The sequence below is a fragment of the Capra hircus genome, chromosome 13, assembly GCF_001704415.2.
Source record: "Capra hircus breed San Clemente chromosome 13, ASM170441v1, whole genome shotgun sequence".
Classification (NCBI taxonomy): Eukaryota; Metazoa; Chordata; class Mammalia; order Artiodactyla; family Bovidae; genus Capra; species Capra hircus.
This window is the reverse complement of record NC_030820.1, coordinates 1,707,706-1,727,772: the sequence shown is the minus strand read 5'-3', so window position 1 is coordinate 1,727,772 and position 20,067 is coordinate 1,707,706. Positions and strand designations below refer to the sequence as shown.

Below are 20,067 nucleotides of genomic sequence, written 5' to 3'. Positions count from 1 at the left end.
GGCGGCTGCGGGGCAGGCAACCTCGGCCTGAGGAAGGCGTGCGGGGCGGCTGCGGGGGACGTGTGTGAGGCTGGGGCACTGCAATTTAAACAAGTAAGCAGAGCGCAGCGTCGGGACCGCTATGGAGACAGCGTTCATAAGGAAAGAAACAGCGGGGTAATCCGAGTCATTTATATGATTTTGCTCTGTCATACTTTTATTTGTTTTGGTTTCTGTATCAGTGGGACTGCTTTCAGCTTCATGTAAAACAAACCCGACTATATTCGTTTGCTAGGGCTGCCATAACAACAAAATACCAGACTAGGTGGCTTAAACAACAGAAATTTATTTTTTAACAGTTCTGAAGGCTGGAAGTCCAAGATTGAGGGTTGTTTTCTCGGAACGTTCCTTGGCGTGAAGACAGCCACCTCCTTGCTGAGTCCTCACAAGGCCTTGCCTCTGCAGGCAAGCACTTACCCCTGCCTTCTCTCCTGTGTCCTGATGTCTCTTCTTATAAGGACACAGTCAGATTGGATTAGGTCTAACAGCTTCATTTGAACCTTATTTATCTCTTTAAAGGCCTTATCTCCAAATACAGTCACATTTTGAGGTACCAAGGGGTGAGGAGGCTTCAACCTATGAATTCTGGAGGGACACAGCTTAGCCCGTAACAGCCATCAGTGACTTAACCAGAGTCACTTACTTTTCTCAGGTAACGAGAAATTCAAAAGGAAGTTGATCAGGGCTGGTAACGCCACTCAAGGCATCCAGAAGCTGGGCATCTCCGTTTCCCGTCCTGCCAGCCAAAGTGTACGGTTCTCACGGTCAAAACCACAAGGCAGAGGCTACAGGTGCCCTGGAAGGCAAAGAAAGAGCCTGGAGGAAGAAGCCTGTCCCTCGCTGCTCTGAACCAGGTGAGCCATTCCGGGTGCAGGGGAAGCCAAGGAGGGCAGTACGTTTAAGTAAGCACATTGCTACCCTGAACCAGACAGTCAGCTCCATCAGGAAGCAGGGCGAGACGGCTGTGTCCCAGGCACCCCACTGACGCACGGGACACCCCACTGATGCATGTGACGCACACAGGTACCACACAGACCTGGGCTGACCTAAGGCTGTCTGCACGCCAATCAACGTGTGACCATGAATAAATGCTTTTATCACTCAGTTTTCCACGCATGGAGCAGTGGGAATGGTACCCACCCTGTGAAATCACTGAGAAAAATGAAATACGGTTGCAGGAATCAGTCCAGGGCATACCACCTAAGCCCAAAGGACACTGAGTGTGAGGCCTGTTCTTTACGTGTCTTGGGAAATCACAAAATTCTAAAACATCACAGAGCCTTCCAGTCAAGACTCACAAACACCAAAGAACTATGTCCTTATTGTGTGACTTTCACGTATCCCAGTCCACAGCATGGCCAGAGAGCCTGCAATCCCTGACTTTCATTTGTGTGTGTGTGTGTGTGTGCATGTGTGTGTGTGCACGTGTGTGTGTGTGCGTGTGAGTGTGTGTGCATGGCTTCCTTTCTGATGGTCTTACACCTTCCATGTGAGTAGGAAGCACTGACTTATTAGCACTTGTGTTCCTTGCATGCTTTCAGGAATTTCTCTTGAGATATTCTAAACCAGAAACCTATTCAGCAGTAAGGTATACCTTCCAGGGAATTTATGCCTTCCCCTCTCCAACAAAGCTGGGAGAGCCTTATATGGAAGGGATGAAGAAGGAAAATGAAGTTGCGTGTGCATGTGTGTGTGTGTGTGTGTGATGACACACCTTAACTCCTATAACAGAAGGTGTTTAGAAAATCTTTAAAGCAGATGAAAAAAGAGCACTACAATCCTATAAAAATGTCAATAACTACTAGTAAAAACAGCATAAAAGTTAGAAACGGTTTCTACTGGGATTGGGGTGGGGGAACAGGAGTGTAGACTGGACAAAGGAGTATAGTTTTACTAAAGCCTTTTAGTATCAGAATATTTCAGACTTGCATGCAAATACGATTAAAGTCAGGTATATATTATAACATCAAAATATATATACAGTCAGTTCAGTTCAGTCATTCAGTCATATCCAACTCTCTGTGACCCCATGGACTGCAGCATGCCAGGCCTCTCTGTCCATCACCAACTCCCGGAGCTTGTTCAAACTCAGGTCAATCGAGTTGGTGATGCCATCCAACCATCTCATCCTCTATTGTCCCCATCTTCTCCTGCCTTCAGTCTTTCCCAGCATCAGGGTCTTTTCCACGGAGTCAGTTCTTCACATCAGGTGGCCAAAGTATTGCAGTTTCAGCTTCAGCATCAGTTCCTCCGATGAATATACAGGACTGATTTCCTTTAGGATGAACTGGTTGGATCTCCTTGCAGTCCAAGGAACTCTCAAGAGTCTTCTCCAACACCACAGTTCAAAAGCATCAGTTCTTTGGTGCTCAGCTTTCTTTATACTCCAACTCTCACGTCCATATATGACTACTCGAAAAATCACAGCTTTAATGAGATGGACCTTTGTTGGCAAAGTTATGTCTCTGCTTTTCAATATGCTGTCTAGATTGGTCATAACTTTCTTCCAAGGAACAAGAATCTTTTAATTTCATGGCTGCAGTCACCATCTGCAGTGATTTTGGAGCCCAGGAAAAATAGTCTGTCACTGTTTCCATTGTTTCCCCATCTATTTCCCATGAATTGATGGGATGAGATGCCATGATCTTCGTTTTCTGAATGTCGAGCTTTAAGCCAACTTCTTCACTCTCCTCTTTCACTTTCATCAAGAGGCTCCTTAGTTCTTCTTCGCTTTCTGCCATAAGGGTAGTATCATCTGCGTATCTAAGGTTTTGATATTTCTCCTGGCAATTTTGATTTCATCCAGCCCGGCATTTCACATGATATATTCTGCATAGAAGTTAAATAAGCAGGGTGACAATATACAACCTTGACATACTCCTTTCCCGATTTGGAACCAGTCTGTTGTTCCATGTCTAGTTTTAACTGTTGCTTCTTGACCTGCACACAGATTTGTCAGGAGGCAGGTAAGGTGGTCTGGTATTCCCCTCTCTTGAAGAATTTTCCACAGTTTATTGTGATCCACACAGTCAAAGGCTTTGGCATAGTCAATAAAAAAGAAACTTTTTCAATCATCCAACGGATGTTGGCAATTTGATCTCTGGTTCCGCTGCCTTTTCTAAATCCAATTTGAATATCTGGAAGTTCGTGATTCACGTACTGTTGAAGCTTCGGTTGGAGAATTTTGAGCATTACTTTGCTAGCATGTGAGATGAGTGCAATTGTGTGGTAGTTTGAACATTCTTTGGCATTGCCTTTCTCTGGGAGTGGAATGAAAACTGACCTTTTCCAGTCCTGTGGCCACTGCTGAGTTTTCCAGATTTGCTGGCATACTGAGTACAGCACTTTCACAACATCATCTTTTAGGATTTGAAACAGCTCAACTGGAATTCCATCACCTCCTCTAGCTTTGTTCATAATGATGCTTCCTAAGGCCCACTTGACTTCACCTTCCAGGATGTCTGGCTCTAGGTGAATGATCACACCATCATGGTTATCTGGGTCATGAAGATCTTTTTTGTAAAGTTCTTCTGTGTATTCTTGTCATGTCTTCTTAATATCTTCTGCTTCTGTTAGGTCCATACCATTTCTGTCCTTTATTGTGTCCATCTTTGCATGAAATGTTCCCTTGGTATCACTAATTGGTATAAATATATTTCAATTTTAAGCTTTTTAAGAAAGCTGGGAGAGGTTTCATTTGGGGAAAAAGTAGAACATTTTCAGAGGTTTTAAAAATATATTTACTGCTTTGAATTGAGGAGTGGGTTCCTTCTGCTTGTCAGTCTTGATGTAAAACCTGTTGGTCTGTTGCGTTTACAAATTAAAGCTGAGAAAATAAAAACTAACATGTGACAGAATGGTACAGCAGAATTTGGTTCAAGCGGAGTCACTAACTTTCATGACAGGTATTAATATCCAAATCATCTGAGCTTTTAAATTTCTTTCTTTTCCTCTGGTAGCTGCACAAGAAATTTCTGGTGTGTTTCTTGTGACAGATGAGAGATGAACTTTACCCAGTTACTTTGAAATTGTTTCAAAGGGAATGAAAAATGGACAGAATGAGGTCAGACTTAAGGTTCTCGGAGGGCCTCACAGGTCCAGAAAGACTCTAAATAAAAGGAAATACTGTCTGTACTTCCAAACAACTACCGTGAAAATTTCTCCCAGCATCTGCAATCGCTAAACTACCATCCTTCTAAGTGTTGTTTTTCATGTAAATTTGAATAATCATATATCTAATGATTAACACTGGAGAAGGAAATGGCAACCCACTCCAGCACTCTTGCCTGGAAAATTCCATGGATGGAGGAGCCTGGTAGGCTACAGGCCATGGGGTTGCAAAGAGTTGGACACGACTGAGTGACTTCACTTTCTTTATTTCTATAGTTCCTTTTGGAGAAGGACGTGGCAGCCCACTCAGGTGTTCTTGCCTGGAGATGCCATGGACAGAGGGGCCTGGCGGGCTGTGGTCTATGGGGTTGCAAAGAGTCAGACACGACTGGGCAACTAACACACACACACACAATGATTAACATGCTTAGCCAGCACTTTTCAACACAAAGTAAGACAAATTTGCTAAGTCATGAAAAGATGTCAATTGTGAAGAAGAAACCTCACAAATACTACTGACACCACAGGCTTGGGGAGTGGGGGATGACTCTCCTCCTCAAGGAAGGGGGAAAAGTGTCCAAGTCACACTATTGGTGAGATTCCAACTGAAGTCCTGGGGCCTCCCTGGTGGTGCAGTGGTTAAGACTCTGCCCTTCCAGTGCAGGGGGTGCAGGTGTGACCCCTGATGGCGGAACTCACATCCCATATGCCACACAGTGCGGCCAATTTTTTCTTTTTTTAATACAGAAAAAAAAAAAAAAAAAAAAAAAACCCAATGTCCTGAATAAAAAGTTCCCTCCTGATTTGGGAACTTCGGAAGACACGCTCCTAAAAGCAACATTCAGCAGGATATTTTCCTTCAATTAAGTAATGCTCTCTGGCTTTCGCTCTTTGGCACTAATACATTCACAGGTCATTTGGATAATAAAGTACTACAATAAGTACAGAGCATTTAAGATTACCAAGAGTCCCACTTTATAAAAATAATTTGATTAAATAATGTTTTTTTTCCTCAAAATTTCCAGCAAAGTTTGAAATAAGGAAACTTCTCTGATTCAGGGTCTAACACACTGTAAGCGTAACTTGAACAAACTATAAAATGAACATAAAATGAACAAACTACAGGAGTTTATACCCATCAGGAATAAGTGGTAAACTATCTTCAGTGAAATGTCTCCTCTGGTTCTAGTATACCAAGAAATTAAACTATCCAAATCTGTTAGCAGAAATCATGGATATAGACTTTTCAAGTTACTGATCATCTTTCCAAATGAATTGTTGTCCTATTTCTCAGCAACCAGTGTAAACAATAATGGAATGTGCTTACCCTCTGTAATAAGTCTGCAGAAAACTTCAATTTATTAAATGTGGCACCTCTTCTGCTTATTCATCAGATGGCTTTCCTAATCCTGTCCAATCTGCAGACTTTGCAATAATAACATTTTGTTATTCATTCACTGAAGAGTCTCTGATTTAGTTTCTAATACACAAGATTCTTCCCTTCCTCAGGAAAGTCTTGCTGTGGCTAAAATGTGCAAACCATTCAACAAGAGGACTGAGGACGGGGCCCTGGACCTAGAGCTGAAGTCAAGAAAGGCTCTGCAGAGGAGATGGCAACCTTGTGAGGTCTGTAAAGGCCTGCAGAATTCAGCAGGTGAAGGAAGGGGTTTAAGTGTAAGGTGAGCACAAACACTGCGGCCAAAGACTTCACGTTCCTGGGATCTTAATCTAGCTCAGCACTGTTGACCCAAATAAAAGCCTTAAATTCCACTGCAGAGGTTTAGCCATGGATGGCTTGTGTTTGGCAAATTAGGGAAATAAAGTTAAGTCCTGAAAGCAATAGAGTACTGTTAAAGCATTTTAGAAGCAATCCTATAATAAGATTTACTGTGTGCGAATGACTTTAGCTGAGTACAGAGAATGCAGTAAAGGGGCAAAAATGTAAACTTAAAAAGTAGCTATTTATTTGTCTCTCTTCCAGTGAACTGCAAACCCTGGAGGGCAGGAGCTGCAACTCATTCAGTTACAGCGCATGCGTGCATGCTAAGTTGCTTCAGTGGTGACCGACTCTACGCGACCCTATGGACTGTAGCTCACCAGACTCCTCTGTCCGTGGGGATTCTCCAGGCAAGAACACTGGAGTGGGCTGCCATGTCCTCCTCCAGACACTGTAACAGTACCTGATACTCATTTAATAGCTAACAGAAAACATGAAAGATTGAATGAATAAGAGAGAGGGCAATAGGGAACCTGATTAAAAGCTTATTGGAACAACGAGGCATGAACACTCAGGATATAAACTTAGGCAGCATCAATAGGAACAGAGGAGTGGGCAGAAATGGTAATCTCAAATGACTGGCGCCTGCTGGTCTCACAAAGATTCAGAACTTGAGATGAGGCGTAGTCTGGAGTGTAGTTGAGGACTTCTGTTTGGGGCACACTGACGTGAAAGCAGCCACAAGACTTCAATGTCAAGATCTCCAACAGACAATGGGATATAAGTGGAGCTCAGACAAGAAGTCAGGGATATGGGAGTCATTAGTGAATAACTGGTTGTAAAAAAGAAAAAGTAAAAGTGGATGAGTTATCGTATACAGAAAGAGTCTGTACAATGATAAGAGTCGAGAGCAACGCAGAGAGCTCCAGAGAAGACCATTTTAAGGGCAAGGGGTGGTGGGAGAGATGCTCAAGAAGACCCGCCTCTGATACATGGCCACGCAAGGCCTGGAAATCGGGACTTGAGGAGTCTACACGGTAAAGCAGAGAAACTCATCTAGTGCGGCTTCTCCAGAGGGAAGGGATGTGCCTTCCGCAGACACCAAGCGGGGAATTTGCAAACCAGCAGCTGCTGAAAGCTCCTGATTTGGTTTCTCACACCATCACACAAGGAGGGAAGCACAAGGGAACCTGACATTCCTTCTGGCCCTTGGATTTTATGGTTGTAATCGATTCACTGCTTGTTCATTGAGGACAAATACACAAACCAACACAGCCCACAGCCGTCTTCACCTTTTCAAACAACTGTTCCAAGAAAACGAGGGAACAAATGAGCCTGAAGTCGGAGTCTTACGGCCACGCTGAACAAATGGGAAAATACAGCTTGTTCGTTTCTCCTCAGTGATGCTAATGGTTCAGTTAAATTGACTTCTTTGAAGGAAAATTACTGTTAATAACCTTAATTTCCTTCTCATCTTTTTCCCCAGGTACCTGACATTTTTAGATAAAATATTTTCATAAAATATTAAAAGCAAAGGAATTACATCTTAGGTATCCAACTCCATGTTATTTGTGGACTTCATGAATCCCTTCTGTGTCTCCTGCTTACAGCCTACACTTTTCAGATAAACACATAAAGTTTCCCATTGTGCTCATTTCCCAAGAAACACAAGGCATTCCAAATGAACTTTAAAAAAAAAAAAAAATGCTATTTTTAACTGTTACTCTAAGGCCCACCGTGTATCTTAGTGGTATCTGCTTGTGACGTTTTAGAACATTCCTGACTTCTATTTAAATCTAGTCATTGTGGCTGGTTTTCTTTTCTTTGGCCACAAAGCCAGACCACGGGCCTTCCAACCTGGCCTAACCTCTAGACAAGCAGGTGTGTGGAAGGTGCAGTCTTCCTGCCCAGACCCACTCACCTTCCTTGTCACCCGTCTCTCCCCTCTTGCCCTCTGGGGTCCGTCTGCACCAGCCAGCCGGCTAATGGAAGGCTCCAGCCGGAGGTCCGAGGGCAGGAGGAGAGTGATGCAGGCATATTATTCCCCTGCCTTCTCCCTGCAGGGACATGACAGGTCCTCTACAGCAGGACGCAGCTCCTGGAGAACAGTCCTTCTTGCCCTTCACTTGGAGCAGGCAAGCTCCCCACAGTGCTAAGTCCCTCTGCGGCTCTCACTCTGGCTGTGCTCCCTACACCTGCCCACACCTTCTAAAGGCATGGGCCTCCCATAGCCTTACGAAGCCTTCCGCAAAGGACCCAGTCCACACATTCCATCTGTTCCCCAGCAGGCCCCAAATGACACAAGGTTAAAGAGGGGCCAGGAGGGGTCCTCCACTGTGACTTCCACAGGTACTATTAAAGGAAATCGCCTGTGAACTTAAAATGCTGTAACATTTCCAGAAGCAAAATCTAGTACAGACTTTCCTGAACACCCAAGGTTTTAATGCCAAGGAAATATAATTGAATCCTACCATGTTTCTACAATTCATTGCATGCTATAAAAATAAACATGCAGAAAGCATGCAATCAGAATCCCAATGTCATTGCCAACCTCACCAGAATTTGTCTTAAAAATGGGTATCTGGAGAAACAGACGAAAAAGAAACAATAATTTCATTTCCTGCTATTTATCTACATCAAGATTTACTTACCCTGATAATGATACTTGAGGATGATTCCAATCTTTTAAGTGATGTTATAAAATTCTAAACATCAACAAATAATTCACTTTATAACACTGAAAACCGGAGAAGGCAATGGCACCCCACTCCAGTACTCTTGCCTGGAAACTCCCATGGACGGAGGAGCCTGGTAGGCTGCAGTCCATGGGGTCGCTGAGAGTTGGACACGACCTAGTGACTTCACTTTCAGTTTTCACTTTCCTGCATTGGAGAAGGAAATGGCAACCCACTCCAGTGTTCTTGCCTGGAGAATCCCAGGGACGGCGGAGCCTGGTGGGCTGCCGTCTATGGGGTCACACAGAGTCGGACACGACTGAAGTGACTTAGCAGCAGCAACATTGAAAACGACTATAATTACTGAAGCTATAACTTCTCAAAAAACTTGAGAATCAGTGACTTAGATTTTCTGTATTTTTCCCAATCTCTCTCTAAATAAAAATGCAGTATAACTTTTAACTTATATGGTCCTCTGTCTATATATTATTTCCAAATACCATGGAAATTAAGTTCAGGTATCTATTAAATAATAAAACTCAATAAAATAGATTTATCTCTGAATCTTATAATTCTAGAATTAGAAAGCAGAAGGTAAAAAAAATTCTTAAATAATTAAGTATTTGAAAGTCTAAAGATATAAATACACCTGGATAGAATTTTTAGCAATGAAATTAATTTGATTTTCCCATCAATATCAATCTTTGCTGGCTGTGCAGTATCTCACTTTTTTGACTGTATATTCAAGGGTGTTTATGATACGTCCTGGCTCTGAAGAATCTAAAGTTTTACAGCTAATCAAATTGATCAGAACATGGATTTTCAACTCAGATTCTACTCAAGCTTTCTCTTTACTAACAAGTTTTTAAATTGGCTGCTTGTTGCTGTCGTTTAGTCGCTAAACAGGCAAGAATACTGTAGTGAATTGCCATTTCCTTCTCCAGAGGATATTCCCAACCCAGGAACTGAACCCATGTCTCCTGTACTGAAGGCAGATTCTTTACCGCTGAGCCACCAACTGTTGAAGTCCCTAAATTGTATCTGATTCTTTTGTGACCCCATGGACTGTCGCCCACTGGGCTTCTCCATCCAAGGATTTCCCAGGCGAGAATGCTGGGATAGACTGCCATTTCCCTTCTCGAGGGGACCTTCCTGGTCCAGGGATTGAACCTGCACCTCCTCCACGGGCAGGCAGACACCGTACCAGTGAGCCACCAGAGAAGCCCTTAAATTGACCTAGGAGTTGGTAAACTCTGTTTTGATTATTATATTTTCAAGAAATTTAAGGACACAGACTACTTCTAAAGCCCTTTCCTGGTATACTGTATATAACTGAGGTCTGACTGAACTACTAAAGCAATGAAATGATATGGGGCGTGCTTCAGTTAGAGACCATATTCATAATGTGAGGGGACACAAGACAGAAATTCCATGGGGACCTTCCTTAAAGGCAATGCGACAGTGCACTCTCAAAATGTAAAGCATGCATACCCTTTGGACCAAATACTTAGGGACTCAACAGCAACCACCTACAAGAAATCCTAGCACATGTGCGTGAAGACATAGGTACAACGATCTTCACTTTTTCAGTCTGCAACAGTGAGAAGAGGAGAACGGTTAAATAAAACATGGTACTTCCATAGTTCATTGATGATACTGCCAGAGTTTATGTGATGTTAGAAAGAAAAAATAAAACTAGTATACTGATATGAAACGATCACCTCAATGAACACTTAAGTGGCAAGTAAGCAAGTTGTAGAAAAACTTACACATGATCCAGTTTATGTAGTAAGAAAAAAAGCATGTGTATATAGAAAAAGGAGAGGCGAGAGATGCTCTAAGCTGCTGCCGATGGTTATATCTGGGTATGTGTATAGGTGGGGGAGGGTATTTTATGTTTTGTTTCTGCATTTCCTTTCTGCAGTATCACTTCAATTGGAACATGTTAATGTATCATATCCATCATTTTAAAAGCCAATGAAAACCAAAAATTAACAGAAGTTCTAAAGGGGGCTTTGGTGATTGATCCAGTGATAGCGCATTAGCAGAGGCCCTAGTTCAAAGAACTTCCTTCTCATCTGATTCAATGGAATTCCTCCTTTAAGACCCAAAAGCAAGATGAGAGCTAGTGAGCAGACTGCATGCTGAAATTCTGTGGCCTGCAGAAACAGGTCTTCATTCTGTGCATCCAGGACAAACCCAACAGCACCCAACAGCAGGCAGACATGTTTGTGACTGGTTAGAGTTCAGATCAGTGATACAGGCAAGAGACCTTCATGTCCCCATGGATGAAGTCCCCATTTCTCCACTAAATGGTTCTTATTTTCAAGGAGTCCCATGAAGTAGGAGAGAAAGCCATGTCCTGCCTCCCACAACCCTGAAGACTTGCTAACATCTTAGAAAAATGAGCAAGGGGAAAAACACGGAAGAAATTCAGAATCCAAAATGAATGTCCACTGGAAATAAATGGCTATAACCACTTTTGTAAGAAATTCAACCACAGGGAAAAAGCACAAATAAAGAAGGAACCATGCTCACTTAATAAAGACTGTAGTTCACAGGGCTGACAAAAGGCTGGAAGTGGGAGCTCAGACAGCCATTTTGCCTTTTTGCATTTCTTTTTCTTGGGGATGGTCTTGATCACCGCCTCCTGTACAATGTCATGAACCTCCGTCCACAGTTCTTCAGGCACTCTGTCTATCAGATCTAATCCCTTGAATCTATTTGTCACTTCCCCTGTATGATCGTAAGGGATTTGATATAGGTCATACCTGAGTGGCTTCCCTGGTGGCTCAGACGGTAAAGCATCAGTCTACAACGTGGGAGACCTGGGTTCGATCCCTGGGTTGGGAAGATCCCCTGGACAAGGAAATGGCAGTCTACTCCAGTACTACTGCCTGAAAAATCCCATGGACAGAGGAGCCAGGTAGGCTACAGTCCATGGGGTAGCACAAAGAGTCAGACACAACTGAGCGATTTCACTTTCATACCTGAATGGTCTAGTGGTTTTCCCTGGATCATATGGTGGTTTAATTTCTAGTTTTGTTTGGCCACCCCACAAGCTGACATGTTTATTTTCACTTTAATTATTTCTAAAGGTTTTGTAATTATATTTCAAGCTTAAAAGAAATCTGGATTTCATGCTTCCTCTGAAAACAGAGAGGTGCTGGCAACCATGAGCCCCATACCTGCCTGGCAGAAATCTGAAGACCTGCCCCCCAGGGAAGGCCAGGGGAGAGCTCCCGACACACATGGCCCCACCACCACCACCCCCGTCTTAGAGCGTAAGCTTACCCCAGGCAGCCCCATGATGCTCACCTGGCCCTCAGAGGAACTGGAGTGGGTCACATCTGCTTGAAACCTGAGGAACCTCACCCAGGAAAAGCTGGTCCTTCAGAAAACTCAATTAACTTTTAGGCTACCCTGGAACAGCATTTGGCAACATCCCTCTCAGATTTCCGGCCCATGTATCAATTTCCTATTTCAATTCCACGGTCACAGTCACAGCAGGGTTGCCAGAAGCTTCTCTGTCATACCTCAACCCGGTCCCTTAAAATAGTGTTCACAAAATTTGTTACTGTAGCAAACCTTTCAGCCACAGGTACTTGCATGGCAGGTAACACAGCACAGCAGTCAGAAGTTTGAGTTCTGGTGTCAGTCTGCTTGGGTTTGACTTCTCATCTCTAACTCCCTGAAGCGAATAACTCTCAGTTTCACTTTCCCCACATGTAAAACAGATACTTTTAGGAGCTTCCATAGAAAGCTGTGTGGAGGGTTAAATTAAGAGGGTTAACTTAAATTTGGGGACTTCCCTGGTGATACAGCATTCAACACTTCGCCTTCTAATGCAGGGCATGCGGGCTTGATCCCTGGTTAGGGAGCTAAGACCCCACCTGCCTGGCAGCCAAAAGGCCAAGAAAACAAAACAGAAACAATATTGTAATGAATTCAATAAAGAATTTTATTTTTTTTTAAGCGGCACATTTTTAGTGTTGAATCAACATCTGTGGTTTTGTTACTGTCGCCATCAGTGTTCCTGCCTCTGAAGCCCATGGGGAAGCAGGAGTCACACACATCCCCCTAACCCCCACAGATCTCCAGATTATCCTGGTGGATGCCTCGCTCCTCCCAGGCCTCACTGGCTTCAGAAGGTCTTTTTTCAAAGCCTGGCTGGGAGACGCAGATGCCCTGGGGGTCGCGTCCTGCTCACAGAGTTCTATTTCAAAGCCCCCAGGTCACAGAACTTCAAGGAGATTAGGGCTGAAATACTGTGAGGTCCCTCTGTCCAGCTGCAGTGGCGGGGTTAGGTAAACCCAGAGGAAGACCTGGCATTCACACAGTGGCCCTAAAAGGTGACCAGAACTTCCACACTAGCAGACGGGGCAGGACAAGTGCTCCTTATCAAAAGTTTTATACGAACTGGCACAGCCTGCTTTGCATGGATAAGTCACTGGCATTTGCCCCAGAGGAGGAGGAGAATGCGGGAGTGAGGAGGAATACTAGCAGTGTTAAGAGAAAAAGCACCAAGAGCAGTTTCAGTGAAAGCAGCGGTAACACAGCACCCAACATCATCCAAGCTGCACAGCCACGTACTTCTGCCCTATAAGCGATTCTCCTCGTTTACAGACGTGGCCACAGAGGCTCAGAGTGAACGCTAAGTGTCAGAGCTCACACATGCCATACATAGTCTGGATCTGAGCACAGGTCCACCTGATTCCAACACTTTAAAGTCACAGAAACTTCACACTGTTGAAAGTAAATGAAGTACAAAGGAAAACAATTACATGTAAATATATTTATCAAAGGGCTTCCCAGGTGGTGCTAGTGCTAAAGAACTTGCCTGCCAATGCAGGAGACATAAAAGATGCGGGTTCAGTCCCTGGGTGGGGAAGATTCCCTGGAGGAGGGCATGGCAACACACTCCAATATTCTTGTCTGGAGGGCTACAGTCCATGGGGTCTCAAGGAGTTGGACAGGACTGAAGCGACTTAGCACACACATACTTATCAAGAAAATATTTTAAAGGCTCACATAGTATGTGCTTCCTTTTCAATCCATTAAATGCCAAGACTCATCGACGGCTCCAATAGCTGCCTTAGCTGTCAACTGGAAGAAAGTGAAAATAAAGATGCATTTGCGAGCTCTATGGACCTGCGGAGTGCCATCACAGCGTGTCCTGCAGTGAAAAGCTCCAGTCCTGGGAGAGACAGCAAGATGCCAAGTGTGACTCCACCGGCCTGTGACCTCCTCTCTCCAGACAAGCTGCTCACAATTAAGTTTCCTGAGTGACTGTCTTCCTCCTGTTTTGAGCAAACGCTACTTCATTCACATCAGGGAGCCAGCAACCTCCTCTAATTGTTCAGGAGGAGAAGAACCTTTAAGAAGGGCAATGTATCATAAAGCAGCAATCTGCATGCCCCCAGGGTGGCTTGGTGGCCAGAGGTGGAATTTCAAAGGATCCAGGCCCTGAAGGAGACTCAAGGGGATAAGATAACACTATCTTACAGTCACATGGTACACAACCTTCTGAGGTTTTCCAGGCAGTAGGCAAAGGGGTGTGCAGAGAAAATCATCTTCTGATTGATGTCCCTTTCATCTATTTTGATTCCAAAAAGAAAAGGAAAGAAGAAGTAGATGGAAGTTCACACAGACAAAATAAAACCTCTACTGGCCCTTCATCCTCTGGAATATAAGAATCTCCCAGCTGATACATAAAAAGTCTTATGACTGCTTTCATCCACTCTATGAACTTGACCTAAACCTTCAGCATCAGAAAAGTATCCAAAGAGATGAGTTTCCAACCAGACTTTCAGAAACTGGGATTTAGTAGGGTGGGCGGGGGGAGAGGAACGTCGTTGTTCAACTGGTCAAAATGGGAAGATTTTTACAAACAGGCTTCAAACTCCTCACTCATCTACTCAGTGATGCATTTTCACCCAGCTCACCTTCTCCTGGGGGTGAAGTAAACCCATTTATATATCTGAAGATCTACAGAATCCCAGCCCGTGAATGTGCCAAAATCTGTATCATTCTAAGTGTCAACTCAAATTGGCACTTGCCAAGAGCATTGCCAACAGCTGAACAACAAAGGCATTCGCCACCTGCCTCTACGGAGACTGACCCCTGTGCTGCTATAGCTACTGACACTCTATGGCCTCTGAGGGAGTTCAGGGTGGAGTGAGGCACTCTGTGCTCCAGGGAATCTGGGGCATGGGTCTTTAGGATGGTCTTAGGAACACATTTTACGATCTCAATCCTTGAATCTCCTCATTTCTAGAGAATCACTAAATCCGTTCATGGTGACATCAAAGCCTCATGACTAGCAAAAAACTTTTTATAAAATGAGTGCTTCATGGTATTGAACGCCCCCTTCACCAAAACCTTATATAATGACCTTCCCTCACTGCCACTTTGGAGCAAGCTCTCAGAGCATCTGAGGTGCTGCCTCCCGTCCTACGGTCCTCATTTTGCCCCCAATACAACTTAACTCGCAACTCTCAAGTTGTTCAATTTTTAGTTGACATAAGACGTGTTGACTTAAAAAAACAATCCCAACCTAAAAGTTGAGAGTTCTTTTATACAGTGAGAATTTTTAGGACTTCAAGCCAGGGAGACAGCAGCATCTCAAGTATTTTTGTCAATTCCTTGGAAGAAAAGCCATGACCAACCTAGACAGCATATTAAAAAGCTGATACATTACTTTGCCAGCTAACACCCATCTAGTTGAAGCTACGGTTTTTCCAGTAGTCATGTATGGATGTGAGAGTGAGACTATAAAGAAAGCTGAGCACTGAAGAATTTATGGTTTTGAACTATGGTACTGGAGAAGACTCTTGAGAGTCCCTTGGACTGCAAGGAGATCCAACCAGTCAATCCTAAAGGAAATCAGTCCAAATATTCATTGGAAGGACTGAGGTTGAAGCTGAAACTCCAATACTTTGGTCACTTGATGTGAAGAACTGACGCATTGGAAAAGACCCTGATGCCGAGAACGACTCAAGGCAGGAGGAGAAGGGGATGGCAGAGGATGAGATGGCTGGATGGCATCACCAACTCAATGGACATGAGTCTGAGTAACCTCCGGGAGTTGGTGATGGACAGGGAAGCCTGGAGTGCTGCAGTCCATGGGGTTGTAAAGAGTCGGACGAAACTGAGCAACTGAACTGAGCTGAAAGAAAACCAGATATCTCAAGTTAAGGAAGTTAGCGGTTGTCTACTTCAGAAGTAAGTCTGGGCTTACTGCAATCATTCCAGTCATATGCGTCTCGCTTTCTGGGGCCAATATCCTGTGTTTTTCACATCGTGAGTTCCTCAGGGCTCCCCTATTGGGAGTGGCTGCAGCCTAATGGCTACTGATCACAGGGATTCTTCTTCCTGAGTGCCCTGGAAGCTGGAATCACTGAGGACTGTGGCATCCTTGTTTATTGATATGGCAGGAAATATTCCAATCCTCACACACAACTAGATAAGTAATATTATACCTTGAGGAAGTAGTTCTACTTTCAAGAAGGCTTGATCAAAAGAGAAACTATGAAACAGAAAAATTAATATTGAGGAATGAAAGGTAGGCCTACACAGGGCGATTATAGTTCCTGAACAGTACAGAGAAATAGAAAACTGCAGCCTGGACAGTACTGAGAATTAGACAGTATCCTCACTGACAGTAAAGCCACGGAGACTCGGCAATGAAGAGAGGTATTGATTTTCTCATAGGTAGGTTGGAGAAGGAAATGGCAACCCACCGCAGTGTTCTTGCCTGGAGAATCCCAGGGACGGGGAGCCTGGTGGGCTGCCGTCTATGGGGTCGCACAGAGTCGGACACGACTCAAGTGACTTAGCAGCATAGGTAGGTAAGTCTTTCTGACAGACACTAAAAAGGCCCACAACTTCACATTATAAGGGCAAAAGCAACCATTTTAGAAACTTCAGTCTGGACATGAAATACCAACTGTGATCATTAAAGCATCTCCACTAGTCCTTGACCTCATTCTGCATATCAAACACACAAGTTCTTGGTTTTACAGGACTTGCTGTGATAGACGACAGCTTATTAAAACCTGTGCCCTTCGTGCTAATAAACATGCTGTTTCATCCATAGTTTACAAGTGGTCAGAAACAAAGAAAATTGAGTCATGATCTGCTCAATAACCTTAAGTTTCAAAGAGTAGCTTTACCTTCCCCAAAATACTTGAGCTTACTGTTAAAGACATTTGTGGAGAATATGCAAAATACATAACCTTTCTTTCCTGTGACTATATTACATAAGAACTGTGATCACAAAGATAAATTTTCTTCACAACATAAGGTTTTTAAAGCAAAAAACAACCTTGGCACCTAATTACTAATGTATTTTTTTTTAAGTCCACAGATATAATTAATAGAATGAATGAATTTGATAATTTAAGCTTGCCAGCTACACCTGAAAGTTTGGGGGAGAAAATGCAGATGCTAAACCCAGAAACAGGCTTATTGATCACATCTTTTCACAAACTGGCATGCCATGTGATGGGTTCCAGGAAAATATCAGTGCTAAAGCTCAATTTTACCTCAATTTTAACTTGCAAAGTGGGTTAGAGCTGAATATTAGTCAAGCCTCAGTCATTGTATTAGTTCTTAATAAATCAAACCCCAAAGTGGATTTTGGTAGTATCCTAGGAAAACACCATATTCATTTGGATTGCCAAATATAACTGTCCCACGTTGCTAAAATCAGCAGTACGCACTAATCTAAAGGTGTTGGATTTGCTCTTTAAGAAAGACAAAATAGGAGGGCCAAAACACTGGCTAAATCTCCACTGGGGGGATGAAACATTTCAAAGAGGTAATACAGATTTAAAAATCCATTTCTGCAAAATCATTCTGGTATCCCTGAACACTTTTTAAACTTTCCTGTTTCACCATCTCATAAGGCAAAAATACAGCTTCTTAAGATTCCAGGGCACAGAAGTAGTTTAACATCAATCACATTGTTCAGGCACACCAATATAAAACTTGCAAAAGAGTATTTGAGAACAAAGCTCTCTGTGTGGGTGTGCATTTGCAAAATAAAGGTAGCATTATCCTGACACATATTCATGTATACCCAGTGATCAAATAGAGTCTTGGAAATTTTGTTTTGACAGTTACTTGTAGAATAGCATTTTCACTGATTAATTCAGAGCTGGGTAGTGATATCATCAAAGCTAAATCAAAACTAAGTTGGAATGGCTGAGTAATAATGCAATTAGAGGAAAACATAATCCATAATCGAATATGAGGTACCTTCACATACGTTACAATACATTGCATGCAAAGGGTTACCACTTACAGCAGCAAGTCTCATGTCCATAAAAATGCCAATTCAAAAACAAATGTTTTCTCTTTAAAAAGTGAATTTTTATGAAAACAGGTGTTCTCCCAAGATGGCATCATTTATTAAACGTCAAAAGGAAGATGATATAATAGATTAAAACACTAGCTGAAAAATATGCAAGACTGTCCTTTCAAAACACAACATGTTAGATTACATAACACGGATAAGGCAGATTAAATCACACAGCCCTGCCCAGATAAATTTTTGTTCTTCTACCTGATTTCAATAACTTAGGCCATCGAAGTTTAAAGCAAACAAAATATTCGGTTCTTGTTTCAAGCATATATTTTTGAATATATAAGTCTCGAAAAGAGTCTCGATAAAACTAGATGGATAAAGTTAAGATTTTACACACACATACAGATAAAATATGACTTTTTATGAAGAACACAATTCCTCAGACACTTCGTTAACTGCCCAGGTTAAGTCACCAGTTGCTTCTACTGGTCAGTTTACGAATCTGATTTCTCTTTAAAGGGGAAACTTTATCTCTGTATTCGATATTATACAGCTAAAGTCTGAATGACGTTATTGCCAATGAAATAATTATTTAAACATAATTAAACAGAATTATTAGATTATCTCTAAACATGCATAACTTAATTTACAGGCCACCATGTATCACATTTTCAGTAAAAATCCATGGACCTTTCATGGATGTTTTGGCCAAAATTAAATTTCAAACGTGTGCTTTAGAACAAGAAGTAGAATCACCTCAAAAGTTTTAGAGAAAAAGTCAGACATCTCTCAAACACATGCACATTTATGAAACTATAATGTGCATTTGCATTTTTCTCCAGGAAAAAAAAATGATAGTTTTATGATTCTAGATAAAGTTGCACTGAAACACACTGGGAAACTGAAAGATTCAGTATTTTCATACTTCCGTAACAGAACTGCCTACGAAGTCCACAGGGAGAACAGTACTACGTAGGGTCTAATTAGTTAAGAAAAAGGCAACTTTAAAATTCTGAAGACACTTTTAGTCTCCATCTTTTGTATTATCTTAGGAAGCTGGAACACTGCCCCCAAGGAGTGCCGCCCTATCAGTGCTGTTTTAAGTGGAAATGGTCAATCAGTCATACCTATTATTTCCCCAGAAGAGGTAAGGCGAGCCACACGCATACACATTTACATGCGTTGCACCGTGCCAACTATTTCCAACCGAAATGATCATATACACGTCGAGCCGAGCTATTTCCAGCCAGAAGCAGCGAATGTCTGGACAGAGTCTAAAGAAACCCAACAGGCGATGACTGCAGAGGGAGGGGCGGCCGCGCGGACCCCCAGCTCTCGCGCGTTCCGGGCGCCCGGCCACCGCACCGGCTCCGGGGCAGGGCATCTGGGTGCGCGCGCGCGCGTCCGGGACGCTCCCGCCGGGAACAAACAAGCCCCGCGGGCCCAGGCGGGAGGGAGCATCCTCGGGCGGGACTCGGAAAGCCTTCTCCTACCTGTCACTTAGCCCGGAGCTGCTGCCGGAGATGCGGCCGCGGCCGCCGCCTGGAGATCCAGTGGGTGCGCGCGCGGGTGTGCGCGCGTGTGTGTGTGAGCTCCTGTGTGCGGTGCGGCTCACTAGCTGCTCCCCGCGTCACCAGCCCCTCCACCCCGGACCGCGCCGGCCGGCGAGCCCGCCCCTCGCCCGCCCCGCCCCCGCCCCTGCCCCTGCCTCCCCGGAGCGGTCCTCACCTCCACCAGGGGCCCGGGTCTCAGCGGGCGCCCCGGGCCAAGCCGCCGGGCCGTGCCGGCCTGCTGCGCCCGTCCGCCGGCTTCGCGCGCCCCGGCCCCGGGCCCCGCCGCCCCTAGCGGCCGGCCGCTCTCTCCTGGCTCAGCCCCCGAGTCTCCCTCTACGTCTTCGCCTCCCGGCTCCGGATCCCGAGCCGTCGCCTCGCAGCCCCAACCTGCCCGGGCTACGGAGCATGCCCAGTGCGGCGCGCCCGGCCGGCTGGGGGTGGGCAGGGGCCGGGCCGGCCGCGATCCCGCGGGGCAGGGAGGGGGCCGGCGGGCGCGGGGCGCCCTTGCGCTGGGGGCCTGGGGCCGGCCGCGTGGAGGGCTTCGCCCGGAAACGGTGGGTGGGGCGTCCGCGAAGCCGCCCCGCGGCGGACTCCGCGGGGTCTCCCCGGTCGCCCCCCGTGCTCCCGGCGCCGCCAGGCAGGCCCGGTGCCGGGTCGGGGGGC

At 44.5% G+C, this 20,067-nt stretch overlaps 1 protein-coding gene across 7 annotated transcripts in view; it reads right to left on the bottom strand.

Annotated features, from left to right (window-relative positions):
- Positions 1–19,677, bottom strand: part of PLCB4 (phospholipase C beta 4) — a 471,668-nt gene extending 451,991 nt beyond the window's left edge. For 4 of the 7 annotated variants that reach the window (XM_018056913.1, XM_018056910.1, XM_018056914.1 and 1 more), the window contains exon 1: positions 19,345–19,508. The gene's annotated coding sequence lies outside the window, so the exon portion shown is untranslated. Of the gene's footprint in view, positions 1–18,978; positions 19,510–19,579 lie in introns of those variants that run through there. The other 3 variants (XM_018056911.1, XM_018056915.1, XM_013968409.2) reach the window with 3 other exon arrangements.